This window comes from Equus caballus, chromosome 2 (genome assembly GCF_041296265.1).
Source record: "Equus caballus isolate H_3958 breed thoroughbred chromosome 2, TB-T2T, whole genome shotgun sequence".
Lineage (NCBI taxonomy): Eukaryota > Metazoa > Chordata > Mammalia > Perissodactyla > Equidae > Equus > Equus caballus.
This window is the reverse complement of record NC_091685.1, coordinates 58,831,936-58,853,944: the sequence shown is the minus strand read 5'-3', so window position 1 is coordinate 58,853,944 and position 22,009 is coordinate 58,831,936. Positions and strand designations below refer to the sequence as shown.

At 43.6% G+C, this 22,009-nt stretch overlaps 1 long non-coding RNA gene across 1 annotated transcript in view; it reads right to left on the bottom strand.

Annotated features, from left to right (window-relative positions):
• Positions 1-1,438: 1,438 nt before the first annotated feature.
• The window catches only part of LOC106782846 (uncharacterized), a 41,889-nt gene continuing 21,318 nt past the window's right edge, over positions 1,439-22,009 (bottom strand). The window contains exons 2-3 of the long non-coding RNA XR_001380196.3: positions 10,417-11,135; positions 1,439-5,551 (exon numbers count right to left, since the gene is read on the bottom strand). This is a non-coding gene — a long non-coding RNA (uncharacterized lncRNA). The remainder of the gene's footprint in view (positions 5,552-10,416; positions 11,136-22,009) is intronic.

Below are 22,009 nucleotides of genomic sequence, written 5' to 3'. Positions count from 1 at the left end.
AAACAAAGGACTCTTAAGCCTGAAAAGAGAATTAGATTTTAGACTAAGCCCTATAACTACCTGAGGTTAGGCAACGTCGGAGTGTGTTGGTCCTCCGTCCTCCTTTTCTACGCCTAATGAAATGGGGACACTAACACTCACTGATGACATAATGAGGTCATAGACGTACATCTAAGCAAAAGTTTTATTCAGAATCCAACGGATCCATCAACAGACATTTACTGAATACATGAGCTATGCCAAGCACTGGGTGACATGCTTAGGGTAGATGGGTAGGCAAGGAAGGGGAAGCAGAGAATAAGACTGTTGTGCTCATGCCTGCCATGTTAGCTCACAGGCCTAACTAGGAAACACGATGTACTCATAGGACATAAGAGCAAGCCAGTAACTGAGCATAACGGACGGGCTACTCAACGATGGCCGCCATACCAGAGACCAGGGTGGCTAGTGGAGAACTCATGGAGGAGATGCCTAGGTCTACAATGCTGAAAAATCCTGCTGAGTGTGGCACCTTTCAGAGTGGCCTGAGGCTTCCTAAAGGGACTTGGCAATGCAGTCCCTGAACAAATCATGTGTTTCTTTCAGGCCTTTCCCCCGCATGACTGCCTTCCCCTCTGGTCCCTATCTTTTCAAATTCTATTCATTCCTCCGGCCCTACCTCCCATACTATAGCTAAGGCTTTCCTGATCACCCCAGGCTGACTGATGCCCTCTTCTCCTCTAAATGCCTGCAATTCCTTAAAATCTATATCACATGACAAAGTCCACAATCGTCACCTTACATTTTCTGACATTCCATGTGTATGTGCCTTATCTCCTCAACTAGATTGTTAGCTCAGTAAGGTAAGAGTGAGACTGTCTCCTTTAGTGGTCCCAGGGTGCCCTGAAGAGTGCTGTACACATGCTGCGTGTGCATGGACTCAGAGCACATGCAGATTCCATCTCTCTGCACCTCCAGTAGAGAAGAGAGGTGCCCCCTCCTGGCTGGGGGAGCAGCCGCAGCCAGCCTCCGGATCAGCAACCTGGGAAGTCTGCCAAGAAGCGAAGAGGCCCTCCCAGCTACACTAATGTAAGTGCAGCCCCAGCCAAGAGGCCATAAGTCTGGCCTCCCCCATTAAGACACCTCCTCTTCTACTCCACGTTGCAGGGTTTTGGGACTTCTTTTCCACTTAAAGCCAGGCTCTAATGTTCACTTTAAGTGGTGTTCACCTGGACACCAATAGAGGAGAGAAGAGACATCACTGTTTGGTTTGCCGCAGGCTCTAGAAGGTTTATCCTGAGACCCGAGGGCTGCAACAGAGTTTCTGTGGAACTCGTTTTAGGGCACTCTCCCAAAGTATGTTTCACAAAATACTGGTCTTGTTGGAATGTTCAGACACAAAAAGTAGTCTCAAATCAAATATGTTTAGAAACACTGACTTAAAAGAATTAAGACAAAATTTTATGTTTTGTTTTATTTTATTTTCCTGCAGAAAGTTCCAGAGCCCTTAATGGGCATTATAAGTGTCCAAGAAGGGGCTGGAGCACATCACTCCAAGTGTATTTGGCCAAGGAAGGGTTTTTCCAAGATCGCTTCCCACTGAGCACTTTAGGAAATGTTGTTCAGGGCTTCCCTTACAATCTTCCCCACAAAATTCCCCACAGAGTTTTCAGAGCTGCTTCCTCCAGGCATTTTATTTCTTTTAGAAATTATGATATAGATACAGATAAATACATATAAAATAAATTTCTCTGAAGACCAAGGTAAGACGTTCATGACAGAAAACTTGGAGAATGGAGAAAAAGACAAAGAGGAAAATCTAAAACCAAGGAAAAGTGAATAGCATTCCTGTCCTGAAAGCATTTTCTACTGAAAATGAGTTAATCCTGCCGAATTTCTGCTACTTGTGGAGACCTTTCCAGATAAAATCATGCCTTGTTGTCCCACAGGTCACAGCTGTACTTCCTCCATTTCGCCTATTGAACCCACTGAGCAAAGATCACTTGCGCTCATCTTTGCGCCCTACGTAGCCTGCAGCAGGCTCTAGTCCTCATCAAAATCAACACCCAACAAAGCAAATATAAAATCTGAATAGGTGCTGTCAACATGCAGAAATCACCAGCGGGCTGGAGGAGTGCCCCGGGGCTCATGATGAGGGTTGTCACCTTTTACCAGGCACCAATAGATTTAATGGAAGCCAAAAGACTTCCGGTGTTGAACAGACCAAGGGGATAGAGAGGGGCATCTGAATTTTGGTGTCCTTGTGGGCAAAATGAAGAGATTGGATTATATAGTACCTGAAGTCTCTTCCATTGTGAACAGTCAACGCAATCACCATTGCTAAATTATTAGACCAAAATTATTATTTTGAAAAATGCCTAAGAGAAAGTAACACCAACAGTAAAGACAGCCAAATCCACCATCTCTCTCAAAGTAATTAAATTCTCCCTCCTTCCTACCTTCTCATATACTTTACCCAGATGAAATCAGATTTTCAAGGAAAGTATTTAGGGGATAAGGAAGTTACCAAAGGACAACACATGAGCAGGCTAGGGAATCTCTAGGAGGAAATACATACAGAGCTGCCCCATTTTGCTTGGAACCAGCTCTGCTTGACCCCTGCCCGTGCTCTTCACTATTCCATGCTCCCTCCCAACTAGCATTTTCAGTTGAAAATGAGGCAATAACATTTAGGCTAACTAGGAACAAGAATATTAAATGAGATAATATGTAAGTACTAAGAAAAAAAGGAGGGGGAGTGGTACTCAATGAAGTTAGTCGTTGTTATTTTAAGTATAACTTTTCAAGAAATTATAATATTCCAAGTCCTGGAAACCAGAGAAAAGAGAAAGGGCAGAAATATTGTGTGGCTTTAGTAATATGATGACGCAGGGGGTTGTTCTCTTTACCAGCTGCCAAGTGGGATCCCCCTGCAAAGTTCCATGAGGGATGTCACTCAAGAAAGGCAATCGCCAGGGCTAGAAATGATACCACAGTAGTGTCACTACTCATTTCCTTACACTTAAAATATTCACCCCGAAGACCAGTTCATTTTCTTTGGAAATGTGTCTTAAATCAGGTCTCTATTATTTTCCTCACTCACAGTCAACATCTGCCAGTTCAGCGTCATAGCTGCAACCTCAGCAGTCCCCATGGGGCTTCCTGTCTTCAGCCTTCCTCAAGGCTTCCCAGGGCCATCAAATTCACTGTCCTACTTTGCACTTTGATCTTTGATCTTCCTCCCCTACGTCAAATCCCTCTCAGTCTCCCTCTAGGTATAGAATTAATTCCGAACTCTCCAGCCCAGCACATGCCGCTCTGTATAGTCTAATATTCCACTCTCCGCCTTTCCTTTCACTGCTAGCCATTGCCTGGACCCAACCAAAAGCCAGAAGGCAGGTCAGCCCATTGAGGCAGTCCGTTCCTCAGTCTCTTATGGCACAGAGCAGCTGGAAAGGATAGGAAGCGGATCTGGAGGGAAAAGGGGAGAATAACCAGCACGGCCACTATCGTAGGTTTTTAAATGTAGAAATGTAGAAAATCGGACTTAAAAGCACCTGAAAAAAATAGAAGTTAACTTTCCTGTAGTCTTGGGGGTAGGCCTTTGTAAGCACAACCAAACCCGACAGAGCTCGGGCTCGACCCAGGCAGTTTGTCTCCAGAGCTTTAGACACTTAAATATGTAAATACATACAAATTAAAATAAAGAGCTTTTATAGATAAAAAAAATCGGTAAGTATATTGTAAAAGTCCAAAAATTGTTCAATGTCAATAATCAAGGAAATTTAAATACATATGTGACACTTTTAATCTATCAGATTGGCAAAACATTAAAATAATCTATCATCTGCTATTGTCCCAGGGGCGATTCAATGCACAGAAGTATACGTTGAGACAACTTTCTTGGGGTCAAGTGGGCAACAAATATCAAAACCCTTAAATTTTTTGTACCCTTAGACTTTGATCCTAAAGAATAAAGTATGATTACGCACAAAGACTTAGCAACAAAGATTTTTAGGACAGAAGTATTTAAAATGATAAAATGTTGGATATAAATTAAATGTCCCTAAAAAAAGGTACAGTCAAATAAATTATGATATATCTACATGACAAAATACTACACAACCATGAAATATGATATTCTAGAAGATTGTATGACACGGAAAAATATTCAGACATATTATTGAGAGAAAAAGAAGTTCAAAAAACATTGTAAACAGCATAATACTGCCTATGTGAAAATATGCATTTAAAAAGCCTAAAGAATAATATAACATGTTATCAGTGGATATCTTTAGGTGGCAAGATTCAAGTGGTTTTTATATATTTATTTGTTGCTTATCAGTATTTTTCAAATTTTCTGCATGAAATACTTTTGCAATAAGAAAAGCACAATAAAAACATTATAAATTAATGGCAAATTGCTTCTTTTATATGCAGAATGATTTTGTACATGATTGTGAGCTGCCAGATGATGCCATCCAGGCTGTGCGCTTACAGCTCCAGTAGACACATTCTCAAGTTAGAACTTATTTTCAAATAAAATGTAAAATCATAATAATCTACTATAATTCAAAATAATTTTCTAAATACAAAAAAGGGGCAACAAGAGATATAAGTGACTTCATCACATCCAAAGCTGGCAGCATGAAGACAAGGACACTGACCTCCTCGCTCGCCCTTCTGGGCTGCAGCCTTTAGGCCGCGCTGCTTTGTACCAAAACTTCCAATGCCTACAAAACCCTTTGTGAAACTAAACCACAGAAAGAAAGAACCCTTGTCTAGCAGCTGAAGGCAAACTGCCAATCTATTTCCATCCTTCATCTAATTCTCAGTTGGCTAGCTAAGTGAAAAAGGTAACCAGAGACAGGGGAGAAGGCCACTGATAAGAATGATAGATAAGTAAATAAAACATTCATAAGAGGCAGTTCTCTACATCTCAGACCCATTTTATGTGAGTCTCAGTGAACATGGCTGCTTAAAGAACCAATGTTGCACAAAACAAATGGACAATGGGACAAAAATAATGACGCAATGCAGATGTGCATATTATAAAACATGGGATACAATATGAGGAGTGTAAACCCAGAGAAGGGCTGCTTCTTTCAAGACCTGGGTCTTCCGGTTCCTCTGGAAGAGAACTTGTGCTATTTGGAGATACCTCCCTGGTGAAGCTGAGCACACTGGGCGTAGGAGGTGTGCCTTTCATCCCTGCTGTGACTTACACAGTCCAATCAATTTCTATTTGCTTTACCTTGGCATTTAGTCCAGTATTTTCTAAGTAGTAGGCACTTGGCATACCTTTTAAACAGATTCCTCTCCAAAATGTGAGAAAAAATCATTTGAGGCTAGGAAAACTATTTCTTCCTTTTGGTGTTCAAGTGCTGTACGATCCAGTAGAGGTCAGCCTCTCACAATTGATTCAAGGACACAGAGAAGCCCCTCCCTCCCAACCTTGTCACCCTCAAATCCTCCCCTTTTCGTTCATGGTATAGTGGAAAGAATCCCACAGATAGAAGTCATTGCATGATGACTGGGGGTACGTTATTTAACGTCTGTAAGCTTCAGTGACCTGTAAAAAGAGGGAGGAAAGTGGGGAAGCATTTTATAAGTTATATAATAGAATCCAGCACAATACCTGACACAAAATACCTGCCAGTGAATATGGTTTCCTTGCTTTTTTTCCTTCTTCCTTAAAATCTCTCCATTCCACCATCAGAGGTAAGACAAATTCTCCTACAAGAGGTCCTGATGGGCTTAAGTTCATACTGAGTTATCAATCACCAATAGTAGATCTTTTCTTGAAAACTGTTTCTAAAGGGAAGAGAGAATCAGGTGCCAGCAAGAGATGGAAGACAAAGAGGGAGGAAGTATGGAAAGGCCAGGGTGGAGCAGAAAGAAAACACTTGTGTTGAAAGCTAAATCAACATCACCTAGTACTGGTTCTCAGAACACCAAAATCGGGAGAAAAGAGATTCAAGGTTTTAGGAACTAGACATACATACTGAAGTCTAGTGATTATATAAAATATTCTTAAGGTCAAAATCACAAAAGACATTAGAGGACAGGTGCTGGGAACCCTGGCTCCTGGCTCCAACCCCCCTCCACCTCCTGCAGGAGCAGAATAGTACGCTTGTTGAAAGCAACGAACACGGGCACAGGGTTCTGCTCTCCATCCTGCCACGGAGTCTGCACAGCCTTGGACAAATTCTCCCATCAGCGAAACGAGGATAACAAGGACTCACTAATGAATAACTGAGCAGATAAGTAAGACAGTACATGCAGAACATATAGCACAATGTCTGGCAGTTTAGGTTCTCAAAAGATGGGAATCCCTAGGGGTTATCTGTGTGATCCTAGGAGGCACGTCCTCCCTGGACATCAGCTTCCTCATCTCTAGAAGGGGACATAAGGAATCGAAAGATAACCTCTAGGGTCCTTCCAGAACTAAAACTTGTCTAAGCCTCATGCAGAGGCCCAGCCTCCCTCGGCTCAGCTCTCCCGAGGAGCCGGCAGCTTGAACTCAGGGACGTGGCCCACAGGCCACAGCCTAAGGTTTGACAGCTGTTTCCATCAGGCAAAGCAATAGGACAATGTGGCAAAAGAATCCGTGAGAGAGAAGGATTCAGTGCAGCCCAATTTGAAGGAAAGACTTTGTCAAGATCATTTTGAAAAAGAAACGTGACTTCCTCTTTTTTCATTTGAGGTCAAGAAACAAGAAGGGACACCCAGCTGAGCTGAGTCTCTGGGGCTTCTGCAGGATCACATGTCTCTTCAGAAATGCCATTTTAACTGATGTAAGTGTGAAGGAGTTGGAACCCCAGGGATTAAATTTCTGCTGAAATACACATGTTTTTCGAAAAAAAACAAAAAACAAAAAAGAGCTCTTGACCCAGGGAATGCAAAGCCTTTTGGAAAGCGTCCTAAGCCTGATATGGAGGGTATCAGATGCCGCTGGCCGGCCGGGGCTCCCCTCGTGCTGTAGGTTAGCATGGGACCACCTGGCCGTGCTGGCCTCGGGGCCAGGGAGGGGGAGAGAGACACCTGTCTCAGCTTGTCTCACATATACGAACACACATTCCTAGGCCTGGGGACTTTTCCCCCCACAAAGACATGTTTTATGACTACACTTGCATTTTTATGACAAAACAATTCCACACTCGTCTGAAAGGAAGTGGGGTCTAAGTAGCCTGGGAGACTAGACACCTGGGTTCAGCCTAGTCCTGTCGCAGCTCTTCTCACCTGCTGGCCATGCTGCTGGGGGCCAGGCTTCTCCCCTGTGAGTGGGTTGGAGTGTGTGCCCTGCCAGCCTCCTTTGGGGACAGAGTCAGCTACAGCTTGTGGCAAAGGCTATTCGACTCTCACTGCCATCCCCGTGCCACCACACGATTCATGGTCACCGTACATTAGTTTGCATTTCCTAGAATTGTATATAAATGAAATCCTACAGTATGTACTGTTTTTTTTGTCTGGATTTGCATTCAGTATAATTATTTTTAGAATTATCTGTGTTGTGCGTACCCATAGTTTGATCCTTTTTGTTTACTGCAATTTACTTGTCAAAATTCACCTCTGGATGAGTAGATACTTTGGCTGTTTCCATTCTGGCTTACTACAAATAAAGCTGCTGTGAATATTCTGTGCAAAATAAAAAGACTACGTGGCTCTCAGAAAGAACGTCCGGTTGCAAGTCCTGCATGTTACCTCACCTCTCTGAGCCTCGGCGTTTCCAGCTATCAAAAAGGTGCAACACATCCTCCACCCCAGTTGTTGTGAGAATTAAGTGGCATAAAGATGCAAAGGTTTTTTTAATACAGTATAAAGAGGGGCCTGCCCGGTGGCACAGCAGTTAAGTTCACACATTCCGCTTGGCGGCACGGGGTTCGACCGTTCAGATCCTGGGTACGGACATATGCACTGCTTGGCAAGCCATGCTGTGGTAGGCATCCCACATATAAAGAGAGGAAGATGGGCACGGATGTTAGCTCAGGGCCAGTCTTCCTCAGCAAAAAAGAGGAGGATTGGCGGTAGATGTTAGCTCAGGGCTAATCTTCCTCAAAAAAAAAAAAAAAAAACCACAAAAAAATAAAATAAAATAAACTATTAAAAAAAGTATAAAGATATTCATTTTCCCTTCAGTAATTATTCATTCATAATCAAATAACTGCTGGTTGAAGGTAATGGGAGGATTTCTGTGAGTGTGCGCGCACGCGTGTGTGTGTGTGTGTGTGTGTGTGTATGAGAAGACACTCTGCACAGAACAGGGGGACATAAACAAGTGCAATTCAGTGCCATCATCCATGTGGGGCAAAAGGGGTAAGCACTGAAAAAGATGAATAAATTCCACTAGACAGCAAGGTGAGATGTCCCAGGGAAGCACAGGGATCAGAACCCTGGACGGTTAGAGCCAGAAAGGAAGTTGGGAGTGTGAACCGCACTAGTCAGGAAGCCTTCGTGGAGGACATGAGGTCATCTGGGTCCTTCAAGCAGGACAGGAAGGACGTGATGGGGAGCACATAATTGGTCAAGGACCTGCCCACACCCTGTTGTCCTGAGTGACAGTGTAAAGAGGAGTCAAAGGGGGGCCCCAGGAGTGCTTATTTCACAAATCCTTCTCACCGCATTAGGACAAGTGCTTAGCAAACTTTCCACAGTGTCTTTTCCAATCAAAACAGGCCTGTGTCATGCTGTTGCTAGGCCTGAGGGTTTTCAGTCCCGCCTGGGCAATACAGACGGCCCAAAAGAGATGAGCCCTCATGTCTCTCTGCGTGAGGGAGAAGGATGCTTGAAAGCCTCAGCAGTTGGTAGCAGCAGGAACCCCCAAGGCCAGAGGGAGGGTGGGGGTGGGAAAGAGAAGAACTGGCTGGAAATCTGTGTAGTGGGTAGATGGACACCTAGGACTCCTCCCCGAGCCTGCACAGCCAAAAGTTGCCATCTCCCACCCTGGCAGAAGATGGGAGAACTATTCTCTGCACAGGTTATATGAAGAAGCTCTGGAAACAGGAATACCAGGCACAGCTATGGGCAGGAATGAGACATTGCATAGAACACAGGGGCATTGATAAGAGTCTAGAAAATGAATGGTGGGCACCACTCCTCCACCTTGCCCTAGTTAACCCTCAGAAAAGTGGCAAGCAGGCATACAGCCTGGAAACAAAAGAGCTCCTCTCTGAGGAAGCTGAGAGGTCCAAAGAGGGGGAAGGGACCAAACAACACCTAGAGATATTGATGTTTGATCACCAAGAAATCACCCAGATTCTTACTTGAATATCCTATAGTGGCGTCCAGCAATCAGAGAGCCCTGCCCACACACAGCTATTCCACTCAGCCTTTGAGCAGTTCGTCCTTTGTAAGGCCAGTCAACACATACTGAGACTTGAGGAATGCTTGTAACATAAAAGACAGACAAAGAAAGATAATAAACGTAATAGAAGAAAAAGTTTAAACATACTCAATATAGCATAACAGATATAACAAACAATGAAACAAGATCAAGATCTATAAAACAGACTGCTATTTGTTGTTGAATAGAGTGCTATTTAAGAAAGAGGTCTTGCACAATTAGAAGGACCTGCAACTAAGATATACAACTGTGTACAGGGGGGATTTGGGGAGATAAAGCAGGAAAAAAAAAAAAAAGATTGGCAAGAGTTTTTAGCTCAGGTGCCAATCCTTAAATAAAAAAAGGAAGATTGGCAACAGTTGTTAGCCCACGTGCCAATCTTTAAAAAAAAAAGAAAGAGGTCTTGCAAATTTAAAAGCATGCTAGCAGAAGTTTAAAAACGTAAAAGGTTAGAACAGAAAGTTGAGACACTCTCATAGTAAGCATCACAAGAAGAAAAAGAGATAAGAAACATCAGGCAAGAATATAAGGAAATTAGACAATCAATCCAAGACGTACACGAGATATATTGTAGGAGTCCTGGAAAGATAAACAAGGAAAATGGAGGGGTTAAAATTACCAAAGAAGTAATGTAAGAAATTTTCCTAAAGCTAAGTAGCATTTCCAGATCTAACACACCCACCAAGGCCTAACTCATTGAAATCACTGATGGAAAAACCCACCCCACATGGCCTCATGGGAAATTTTATAACACCAAGGTTCCAGAGAAGATCCTAACACTTCTAGGAACACTAGGAGTTGGAAAACTCTGTGCCAGTTATTAAACCATTGCCTCTCAGCCCTGTCCACCCACACTGGGACTCTGCCAACCAAGTTTCTCCTTTGATGGCTGGTTTCCTGTTACAGTCTGTCAGTAGGTGGCCTAAAGGGAGACTAGAAGTCTAGAGAAGGGACAAGGACATGCTCTTTCCTGTTTCCTTCTCTGCCTATCAGCATCATCTCTGTAACAGCCCTTCCCCTGGCTGAGGCAGTGGATCAGGCTCTAGGCTTTGGGTATTTCATTTCTCTAGAATTCCAGAACCAATTCATGCTACCTCTCAGAGATCTCAGCACTGGCTGCAACACCTCTTCTCCTGAGGGCTGGATCTTAGCACCATGGAGCTCCTGCTTCAAGCTTCAGGGTTCGAAGGATCCCAGCTCCTTCCCTTGTTGCCCATATGCTAGCTGCTTCCCACAGTTATTGTCTTTGTGTTACCTTCGTATCTCCTTTCCCTCTTCAGTTCTCCAACACCCATTTAACCTTCTGTATATTAAATTCCCTCTTTAAAATAAGTAATGTGATTTCTGTTTTCCAACTGAATCCTGGCTGATATAGGAATTAGTACCAGGAGTGATCCCAAGAAACAAGCCCTCAGAGAATTCTGGGATTTGTTTGGTACAATCTTGATTCCATATCCAAACGATCAATCAAAGATGAAGGTGGAATAAAGGCATTTTCAGAAATAAATGATCTCCAAAGTGTTATCTCTTGTGTACCCAGAAAGCTACCACATGAGTTCTTCTACCGAGACAAGGGAGAAAACCATGAAGACAGGAGACATGGGATCCAGGAGACAGCAGCTTCAGGTGGTGGAGAGAAATCTTGGATGACAGCTATGCCACCGGAGAGAGCAGCCAGTCCAGATTGGAGCAGGAGGAGAGAGGCATCCAATTAGAAAAGAGGAGAGTGATAGCTTCCTCGATGTCCTTATCCAGACTGAGGGGAGTTCTACGATTCTGTTGGAAAGATTGAGGCTGACTTGGTGACCGGCACCTAGAAAATGAATAAAAAGCAAAAATCAAAACTTTACTCCAAAGAAAACACATGATAGGAACGTGCACAAGATAGAAAATGCCTTCACAGTGTGCTACCTGGTTCAGCTGCATACAATATTTACATAATCATAAGAACGCTGACACAAAATCCTAGTTGAACAGAAGCATCCAACACATCCATAATGAATGCAGGGAGTGGAAAGGCTGAATAATGTCCCCCAAAGACAACAGACCCTCATCCCTGGGACCTGTAACTATTCCTTTATTTGAAAAAGAAAAGTGTCTTTGCTGATGTGATTAAATTAAGGGTTTTGAGATGAGATTATTCTGGATTACCAGGAGGGCCTTAAATGCAATCACATACATCCTTGTAAAAGGGAGCCCGAAGGAGATTAGCCAAAAACACTCAGAGGAGAAGCCACAATGTGCCAACAGAGGCAGAAATCAGAGTGATGTGGCCACAAGCCAAGGAGTGCTGCAGCCCCAGAAGCCGAGAGAGGCAGGAACGGACTCTTCCCCAGTGCCTCTGGAGGGAGTGCAGCCCTGTCAACGTCTTGATTTGGGCCCAGCAATACTGATTTTAGACTTCTGGCATCCAGAACTATGAAAGAATACATTTGTTCTGTTATTTCAAGCCACCAAGTGTGTGGTAATTTATTACAGCAGCCACAGGGCATTAATTCAGGGGATGTATGGGAAAAGAGATGAAATAGACATAAATTCACATCTTCTCCAGTAGGAAGTCAATAGATTTTGTCTAAAATGGAAAGATCAGAAAACAGTAATAAACACAGGAGGGAACCGTCAGAAGAGTTATTAGAATAGTTCTGGGGACTGGACGTCACAGGTAGAGGGGGCCATTGTTCGTTAGAAGACTGACAGTGCTATCTGGCTTTGTAAACAATGTGAAATTTAAACTGTACTAACTTAAAAAAAAAACTTAAGGGGAGGAAACTGGATCAATTCATCCCATTTTTAAGAAGTATTTTGTAAACCCTTCTGGTAGAGAGGAAGCGAGTCAGGACAATAAAAATCAGGGAGCGGAAGAGCTAGAAAGGCCTTTATTATGACCCCTTTGCGAGCAGGGCTCTCTGGAAGGCACCATACAGGCATTGTGGCTTCTGTGCCTCCCAACAACCTGCAAGACAGGCGTGAATTCACAGAAGGAGGCTGAGCCTCAGGGAGATGAAGTAACACTCCGCGACGTCGTGCAGCCGTCTGCCTCCAAACCTGTGCTCTGCTCTCCATCACCTCTGCCTGGGGACCTCAGAGACGAGGCTCAGGAACTCGAAGGAGGCGGAGACTGTTGCCTGAGGGAATAACACAGGCTTCATGGGAGCTGTGACTCTGGGGTTTCATAAATGTGGAGAGAATACCGGTTTCTTTGAGTTTTTACTACTTGGTTTCATAGGAGACTCTTAAATGCTAAAGACCACCTTGCCAGGTGAATATTATTTTCATAGTCTCCATTTTACAAAAGAGAAGGCTAAGGCTTTGAGTAGTCAAGTTGTTTCTCTAAGTCGTAAAGGCAGTTCTTGAACTCAGGTTTTCAGCCGCCACATCTTCTGCTCCTTCCATCTCATGAGGTAGCTAGAAACCCTTGCAGAACTGAACAGCACTCCAGACCAGCCCGCAGCGAGGCCTGCTCTGTGGTTAGAAGGGAAGGAGCCTAGGACAAGGCTGAGCACAGAATGAAGGAGCTGGAAAGTAAAACAGGGTTCCAGAGCATTCAGAGAGTCAAATGATGAAGTTAGCCCTACTGCCATTGTCTCTCACCTACCCCAGCCCTTATGAAATCTGGAGCTACATACTGACAAGAAAAAAAGGCATTTCAAGGCAAGCAAAGTCCAGCTGGGAGCAGGACAGTCTGGCTATAAGCATTGAACCAAAGCCAAAAGAGAACAGAAAAAGTCTCTGTCAGATGATCCACCCATTTAAACTCGATCTGCCAAACCAGGGCTCCTTGTCTGTCTCGTTCCAATTACCAGCCATGCTCCCAGCAACCGACATGCCGAATCACCCTCCAGTGCCACAGCTGATGGCTCATAAAGCTTTGTGCTCATCTAATCCTCTAACAGCCTGGAGCTGTATTAGTGTCACAGTAGCAAATTCGCTCACGAATTGGAACTTTATTATTTTACTGTACAAAAGTCAGCAGGGTTCTTGAAGGAACGGCAAGCTATCTGTTAACCCTTTCCCATCTCATCTCCCATAACTGCCATCAGAAAATATGACTTCACATCAAATAAATGCCTTTGGATCAAACCCTCTGAAGCCTCCAGCACCAGTGTGAGTACATATTCAGAAAAGAAGGTCAGTTGTCCAGCTCATGTGATGTTAGGCGCAGCCAAATCTCTCCAAAAAGGCAAACTCGGGTCAGGACCCATGGCTGAGTGGTTAAGGTTCCACGTGCTCCACTTCAGTGGCCCTGGGTTCTTGGATTTGGATCCTGGGTGCAGACCTACTCCACTCATCAGCCATGCTATGGAGGTGTCTCACATACAAAAAACTAGAGGAGGATTGGCACAGCTCAGGGCTCATCTTCCACAAGCACAAAAAGAGGAGGATTGGCAGCAGATGTTAGCCTACCACTTACGAACTGGGTAACCTTGGAAAAGTTCCTTCATCTCTCTAAGTCTAGTTTATTGCCTGTAGAATAGTCAAATCACACTTCTCCCTAAGAGTAGAGATGTAAGGAGACCATGCAGGTGGGCGCATTTAGCACTTTGATCACCAGAGGGGAGGCACTTGCTAGATGCCTGTCTTCTTCTTTCCTTGATTCACTTTCCTGTCCAGATTAAGTGGTTGCCATTTTCTTTCGTTTCTTGTGGAAAATTTTCCTGGAAAGGACCAAGAGAAATTTGTGAACTTCTGGGTATAAATGATCCTGCAGCTCAGCTTCTGTCCTTCATAAGAATATGATATATCTGGAGGTGGTTAGTGGAATTTGAAAATACCTGCCAAACTAAATGTGTGCGGTTTTAATGACACCCAGCTATTGGAACCCGTGGAGCAGAGATGCCGAAAAAGATAGGAAAATTCAGACAAAGGATCTGGGAAAGGATAAATACAAGATTTATCATCTCCATAATTTTGCCTGGATACAGCTAATTGCAAAAACTCTTTAGTAAGTAGTTAAATGTCAATTAAGTCAATGAAGAAATTCATTGAAGGATTTATTTTGACAAATGAATAGTTGTTTGGGGCAGCACAAACGGAGACTGCATGCAGTGTGAGGCAATGAGGAAATGAAATTCCCCAGGCTGCTTCATCCACGCGGGAGTTTGTGATGGTGCAACGTGGAGAAAAACAGTCAGCGACTTACTGCAGGGTGTGGGCGTGGGGAGAGCTGAGACAGAAAAGCGTCTTTTCCATTTCTTACTCAACCCAGAAAATGTCTTCTTTTTACCAAAAGTAAGAAGAATAAAAGATTTCTCCCACTGAGATGCCACAGAATGCAAATCAACAGAGAGAGAAGTTTCTCCTGGGTCTAGGCAGCTGCAGCAGGCGCCTGACAGAGACTGGAAAAGAACCTGAATGCCTTGAGCCCAGCGTTGCACAGAGTGGCCACTGCAGGGTCGAGAAGTACTGTGAGTGTTATTACTGTTAAGTGCTAACATTTACTGAAACCATACGGAATGGAAACATGGCACTGTCTCGTTTGATCCTCACTACTAGACTATCCTTATGTCCATTTTAGAAAGAGAGTGAGGTACACACAGAAACATGTCCACTTAGGATATTCTTGAGTATACAACACAATATTGTTAGCTCTAGGAACTATGCTCGCTATACGGTAGATACCCAGAACTTATTCATTTTATATACCTAAAAGTTTGTGCTGTTTGATTAATTTCTCCCCATTTTCCCCTCTCCAAGCCCCTGGAAACCACATTCTACTCGATCTTCTGTTAATGTCGGTTTGAAACCTTGGGACCTTCCCGGGTGAAATCTGAAACTGGCCCCTGGAGGGCAAGGAGAGACCAGAGAAGGAGGCAGCCCTCTGCGGTTGGTAGGTGGCAGGTCGAATAAGCAAGGGCACTTACACTGGAAGCTTGTCTTGAGCAGCCGCAAGATGAGTAAATCTCTACTTCCACCCACCAGAATTGTAGAAATTTTTATCGAGGCCTTAATGGGATACAGCCACATATACTACCTAGATAGTCTCCACAGCACCTGCATCTCTCAAGGCTAAGGCCTTGAAATAGCTCCTAGTGTAGAAATGGTGGACCCAACATACATTCCAAGGACAGGGGAGGGGGATGTCAGCATCATGGCAGAGTGAGTTGTTCCTTTTGTTTCTCCCCTCCAAGTTACAACTGTAGGACATCCACTGACCAACAAAGGACTTTCTGCACAGCACACCAGGATACCTGAGAGATCCATGTATCTATACATCTGAAGGTGGGTAGATTGGACCTCCTGGAGGTGGAAACAGCAGAGCAGCGGTGGCAGCTTCCGAGACCAGAGTCTCCAGGAACTGTAGCTGCGCCTGTAACCTAAGGCCCCAGGAATGACAGTAATACCCACAAATGGAGCCCCAGGAACCCAAGCAGCCCACACTCTGAGTGACACCAATACTGGAGGTTCTAGGAACCACAATGACACCTGTGACCTTGCCTTCTCCCCATCTCTTGGCAACAGCAACTTCAACCCAAGCCCTCCCAGTAGTGAGGGCTGCATCCAAGACCCTGACACCCCTGGCAGTGGTGGTGGTGCTTGTGACTTGAGGTCCCAGGAATCACACTGGCACCTGAGACCAGAGGCTGTAGGAACCACAGGGGCACTTCTGGCTCAGCCCCTCACCCTCCCACCACAGTCTCAGGTGATACCCATCACCCAAGGCTTCAGGAACTGCAGTGGTGGCCACGACTCAGCCCCTCCTCCTTCCCTGGTGGTGGTGCCTCTGACATTAGCCCTTCCTTCCAGCAGTGGGGGATGCATATAAAACCCTGGTTCCCTGGCAATGGTGGTGGCACTCATGACCTGAGGTGCCAGGAACCACACTGGCACCTGAGACCAGAGGCTTCAGGAACCCTGGCAGTGCTCGCCACCCAGTTACCCCTCCCTCATGGTGGTGGCAGTGTTGCCCACAACCCTGGCCCACTGCCAAGTGGCAGTGACACCCAAAAACCCAGCAACCCCAGCAGTGGTGATGCCAGCACCCCTAGAAAACCCAGGAGCAGCAGCGCAGGCAGTGCACGTGGCAGCAGCACCCAAGTCCATAGAGAGCCAGGTAGCAGCAACAGTGGGGCCCATGATCCCAGTCATCTCCAGCTGCAGGGTCACACACAACATCACCCCCCAACACAACCTGTAGCAATGGCAGCTGCAGACCCAACAAACTTGGACATGGTGGGGGTGCCCATGACACCAGCTCCTGCCCCACTCTCCCCCTCCCCCTGCTGCCATGGAGGAACATGCAACCTAGGTGACCCAGAGGCAGCAGAAGTGCCTCCCAGCCCAGTGACCCTTGTGGCAACACCCACGACTGCAGTGACCTCATAAGCAGCAAGGCAGCAGCAATCTCAGAGTCACAAGCAGCACAAGGAGGGCACCAACGATGCCCCTGGGAAATTCAGACTCTCAAATATAACCAGAAGCAGCTCAGAATCAAAGTACCCAAAGCCATACCCAAATAAGAAAGGTGTTTACCACCACAAATGTGCCAGCAGAGGAACAACTCATCAAGCCCCATGAAAAACTACAGTAACACAGTACCATAAAGAGAAAATAATCCTCCAGAAACCAAGTGAAGTCATGGAAGATTGTGATCTAACTGACAGAGAATTCAAAATAGCTGTCATGAGGAAACCGAACAAGTTTCAAGAAAACTCAGAAAGACAGTTCAACGAGCTCAGGAATAAAATGAATGAACAGAAGGAATACTTCACCAAAGAGATTGAAACTCTAAAACACAACCAAGCAGAAATTCTGGAGCTGAAGAACACAGTAAATGAGATGAAGAATAAAGTAGAAAGCACTGGAAGTAGAGACGACTGTATGGAAGAGAGAATCAGTGAGCTCAAAGATAGAAACCTAGAAATGTTTCAGGTGGGAGAGAGAACTAAGATTTTTAAAAAATGGAGAAATTATGCAAGAAATATCCGAATTAATTAGGAAAAGCCACTTAAGGATAAGGGATATCCAGAAAGAGAAGACAGGGAGAAAGGAGCAGAGTTTATTTAATGAAATAATATCTGAGAACTTCCCAAACCTGGGGAAGAAACTGGATATGCAAGAATATGAAGTTAATAGAACATCAAATTATCTCAATGCAAAAAGACATCCTCCAAGGCATATTATATTAAAACTGTCAGAAGTCAATGACAAAGAAAGAATATTAAGGGCCACCAGAGAGAAGAAAACAGCAACCTACAAAAGAACCCCCATTAGGCTATCAGCAGATTTCTCAGCAGAACCTCTACAGGCTAGGAGAGAGTGGAAAGATATATTCAAAATTTTGACAAATAAAAACTGTCAGCCAAGAATATTCTATCCAGGAAAGTTATCTTTCAAATATGGAGAAGAAATAAAGGTTTCCCCAGACAAACAAAAGCTGAGAGAGTTCATTGCCACTAGCCCTGCCTTACAGGAGACATTGAAAGGAGCCCTCCTGCCTGAAACAAAAAGGCAAAGGTTTACAAAGCTTTGAGCAAGGAGATAAACAGACAGAGAGAAGCAGACAATTGCAACTGTGTACCAGAATAGGTTAAAAACTGTTAATTATAACATAAAGGCTAAAGGAAAGAAAGCATCAAAAATACCTATAACCACTTCAATTTGGTAACAAACTCACAATACAAAAAAGGATAATATGTGACAACAAAAACATAGCAGAAGAGGAAAAGGACAGAACCTGTATAGGCAAATGGAGATAAGACACTATCAGCAGAAAAACGACTATCTCATCTATGAGATCTTTTATACAAACCTCATGGTAACAACAAAACAAAAATTCAGAACAGAGTCATGAAACACAAAAAGAGAGGGAACCAAGGGCAGGGGAGGGGATGAGGAGCCTCCGCGGGGGTCCAGCTTACAGGTCAACCAGCTGTCACCTCCTCTGGGTGACTCCCTCCAAAAGTGAAATGTTCTTATCACAAAAAAAGTTAATTGATTAATAATACTAAAGTAGGCAGGAAGAAACTTTTGGAAGTGATGGATAAGTGCATGGCATAGACTGTGGTGATGATCTCATGAATGTACAGTTATCTCCAAACTCATAAGTTGTACACACTAAATGTGTTTAGATTTTGTGTGTCAATTATATCTCAACAAAGTGGTTTAACAAGAAAGACAGAAACATATCCAAGGTCATGGAGTTTTTTATGACAGAGCCTAAAATTCAAACCCAGATTGCCTGAGTTCAAAGCGGCAATTTAAATTATCTGTACCTAAATTCTGAATTTAGAACAACTGCATATCAGGAGATGATTTGAATAAAAATCCTAATTTAAAGTAATAAATATCCCCAGGCAAACCTGCCTGGGACTCAGACTATCACGGGCTCTGGAAAAGGGAAGCAGAATGTTCCAGAAGCAAAAAAAGAGAAAAAGAGGATACATACAGAACCAGGGCAGAGACGTTTTCTTTGTCACACTTGAGGAGGGGTTTCTTCATTCTCATGCAGGACCCTGGTGTTAACTGCAGAACCACATTACATTATCTGTGGTTGTATCTACAACTCTATGCTGGGTTAACCGGACAGTCAACGTAGGTCCAGTCAGTCTCAGTAAAGCTTTTATGATGTCATCATAAAGCCACAATTTAAAAAACAAAAACCGTTCAGGTATTGTCAAAGAAATTATTAACAAGCAATATTAGATACCGTTAAGGAAGCAACGTACCTCACTGAGAGTCCTGTCAAAACCCTGCTGCACGAGACTGCAGGCCGGCCGAACCTCCTCCTTGTTCCCATTGGGTGGCAGCTTGTCACAGAAACACATCCAGAAAATCACCCATGCTGTTTAACTTCAGGACACATCATTTCCCTACCCTCACAAAACACCAGGTTTTGTGTCCCAACTCTGCTTTGGGCCGTGTTCCCAATCAGCTGTGGCCGGAGGGATGAGGGTGCATGCGATGAAACACGAATGCTGCCCCTCAGGCCTGGGATGAGGCAGCATCCCTCAGCACGGGGTGTTGGTAGACAGGCACTCCAAGGGACAGCTAGGAAACGGGGATTCATATTGCTGCCTGGCTAGAAGCCCCATGAAGAAGTTATTCTTCCCGTCAAAGACAGTGAAATAAAAGAAGTGGAGGGCCAGCCCACTGGCGCAGAGGTTAAGTTTGCACATTCCGCTTCTCGGCGGGCCAGGGTTCGCCAGTTCGGATCCCAGATGTGGACATGGCACAGCTTGGCGAAAGCCACGCTGTAGTAGGCGTCCCACATATAAAGTAGAGGAAGATGGGCATGGATGTTAGCTCAGGGCCAGGCTTCCTCAGCAAAAAGAGGAGGATTGGCGGCAGTTAGCTCAAGGCTAATCTTCCTAAAGAAAAAAAAAAAAGAAGTGGAGAAGAAGACAAATACCCAAATACAAAGCACAGGATACTCAATGATGAGCATGTCAGAGAGAAATGAAAGAGTCATCCCACAGTAATGAACACATGAGCTCAGGTGTATGGAGAGTATTCTTGAAGGAGTCAATTAAAAAGATTTGGAAGTGGAAGTGAAACGTGATTAACTGTGCATATTGGTTATTGATCATTTCCCTCACATTTATGAGACCACGCAAGAAGAAGAGAAATTGGATAGAACTTAACGCAAAATGACCAAAAACCATTCTATTCATAAGAGAGAGAAGGTGAGTTACTTGAGCCAGGGTGAAGATTGTAACCTGGAAAGGCCTTTTCCAGAAAGAACGGAAGAGTCCTGGAGAAGCATGGTTTTCAGTAAGGTCTTATACCTTTTTAGAACAAAGAACACGCATTAAACAAGCCCAGGATACATATTCATCAAAGATTCAGAGAGATATTCAGCTGCAAATTAGCGGGTCAACATGACTCTGACATCAGAGAGAGGGACTAATATGAGTATTGCCAATAGGGTGCAGGAGGGGAAGTGTGCATTCTCCTCTTAAGGGAGCACATTCTTCAGTGGTTAAAGCAGAGGTACGAAGTGCGTTTGATGGGACGTAAGTCAGGCTGCTTCAGTTCGAGCCGAATCTGTTTTTGAACCTGAATAGTTACCCCATATTCTTCAATGGGTGAAAATCACCTGTCAAACTGAAACAGAAATTATTTTCTTAGCCACTTGTGGTAAAAGTTTCCTAAATAAAAAGGAATAGACCCCATTCTATTCATTGTCAGTATGGATATTGTTATGTTTAAGTTAACTGTGTACTAGAAGGTTTATAGGTCTCATTTCATCATGTGGTTTGAATCACCTGATTTAATCACACTGCTTCCTGCATAATCTCCCAAATGGAAGTGCTAGACACAGATATGGATGTAGATAGATATAGATATAGATGCAGGTATAGATACAGATATAGATATAGATACAGGTACAGATACAGAGATAGATATAGAGATAGATATAGACATAGGTAAAGATATAGATATAAATATAGGTATAGATACAGAGATAGGTATAGATATAGATATAGGTATAGGTATAGATATGGGTACAGGTATAGATACAGAGATAGGTATAGATATAGGTATAGGTATAGATATGGGTATAGGTATAGATATAGGTATAGATACAGATACAGAGATAGATATAGATATAGATATAGGTATAGGTATAGATATGGGTACAGGTATAGATATAGGTATAGGTATAGATATAGGTATAGATACAGATACAGAGATAGAGATAGATATAGATATAGGTATAAGTATAGATAAAGATACAGATATAGACATAGATATAGATGTCTGACTTACCTCCTGTGGGCAAAATTCTAGAAAATTCTAGAGCCTAAACAGGTGAACCTAGGGAAGCAGAGCACCTTGTGCACTACTGACCTTACAGGGCTTTCAGTTTCACGGGAACAGATACTATTAAGCGCCATCACCTAACAGAAGACTAAAGGAGAGGAACGGGTGTCTACAACACTTTAGCCACACTCACAGATGTCACAACAACCCTTCCTCTATCCCTTATTATCCACCCCCAAACACACACAAATTCTTTTAAAAAAATACATACACAAGTATATTCTTGGACTCAGATCGTTGAGCAACCCTAGATTATTTTTCTCCATCTAATGCTATACCCATGTACTCTCCTTTATAATCCCCCAAAGAACGTATCTAAATTAAACTGTTCCAGCATTAAAAATTCTTCATGGAAGTCTTAATCTATTTCCCCCTTATTCCAGCCCTTTCCTAAGCTCATGGACAACCAGAAACAAAGAACAGGTGTTCAGTAAATGATAATCTTGGAAAGCTCAATTAAGGATGAATACCCTTAGATGGGTTCCGTACAGCTTGCACACTTACTGCAAGTGAGACGCCAACCCAAATTTATACTGAAAAGAGAACAAAATAATTTATTCATTTATTGCTTTTTCATAGTGTACCAATAAAAGCAGTTTAGATGCCAAATAGAAAAATAATTCAGTAAATATGTGCCAAATGCAAAGTTTTTAGAACCATGTGCCATAGAGTACTAGTTCAGAGAAATATTCTACATGCGGTCTAGCTTCTTGAAGGTTGACAATGAGTCTTAGTGTCGAAAGTCTCTGGGACACCATAAGGAAATGAACGTCGCTTAGCTCAGTGATTCCCAAACTTCTTTGACCACAGAACACAATCTGCTTATTTGTTTATTCCTTGATTGTACTATCTCTCATCAGCATGACCAACATTCTATGTAACAATCTCCTGGGAAGCTCTCATATGATAGCCAATATTGCAGCC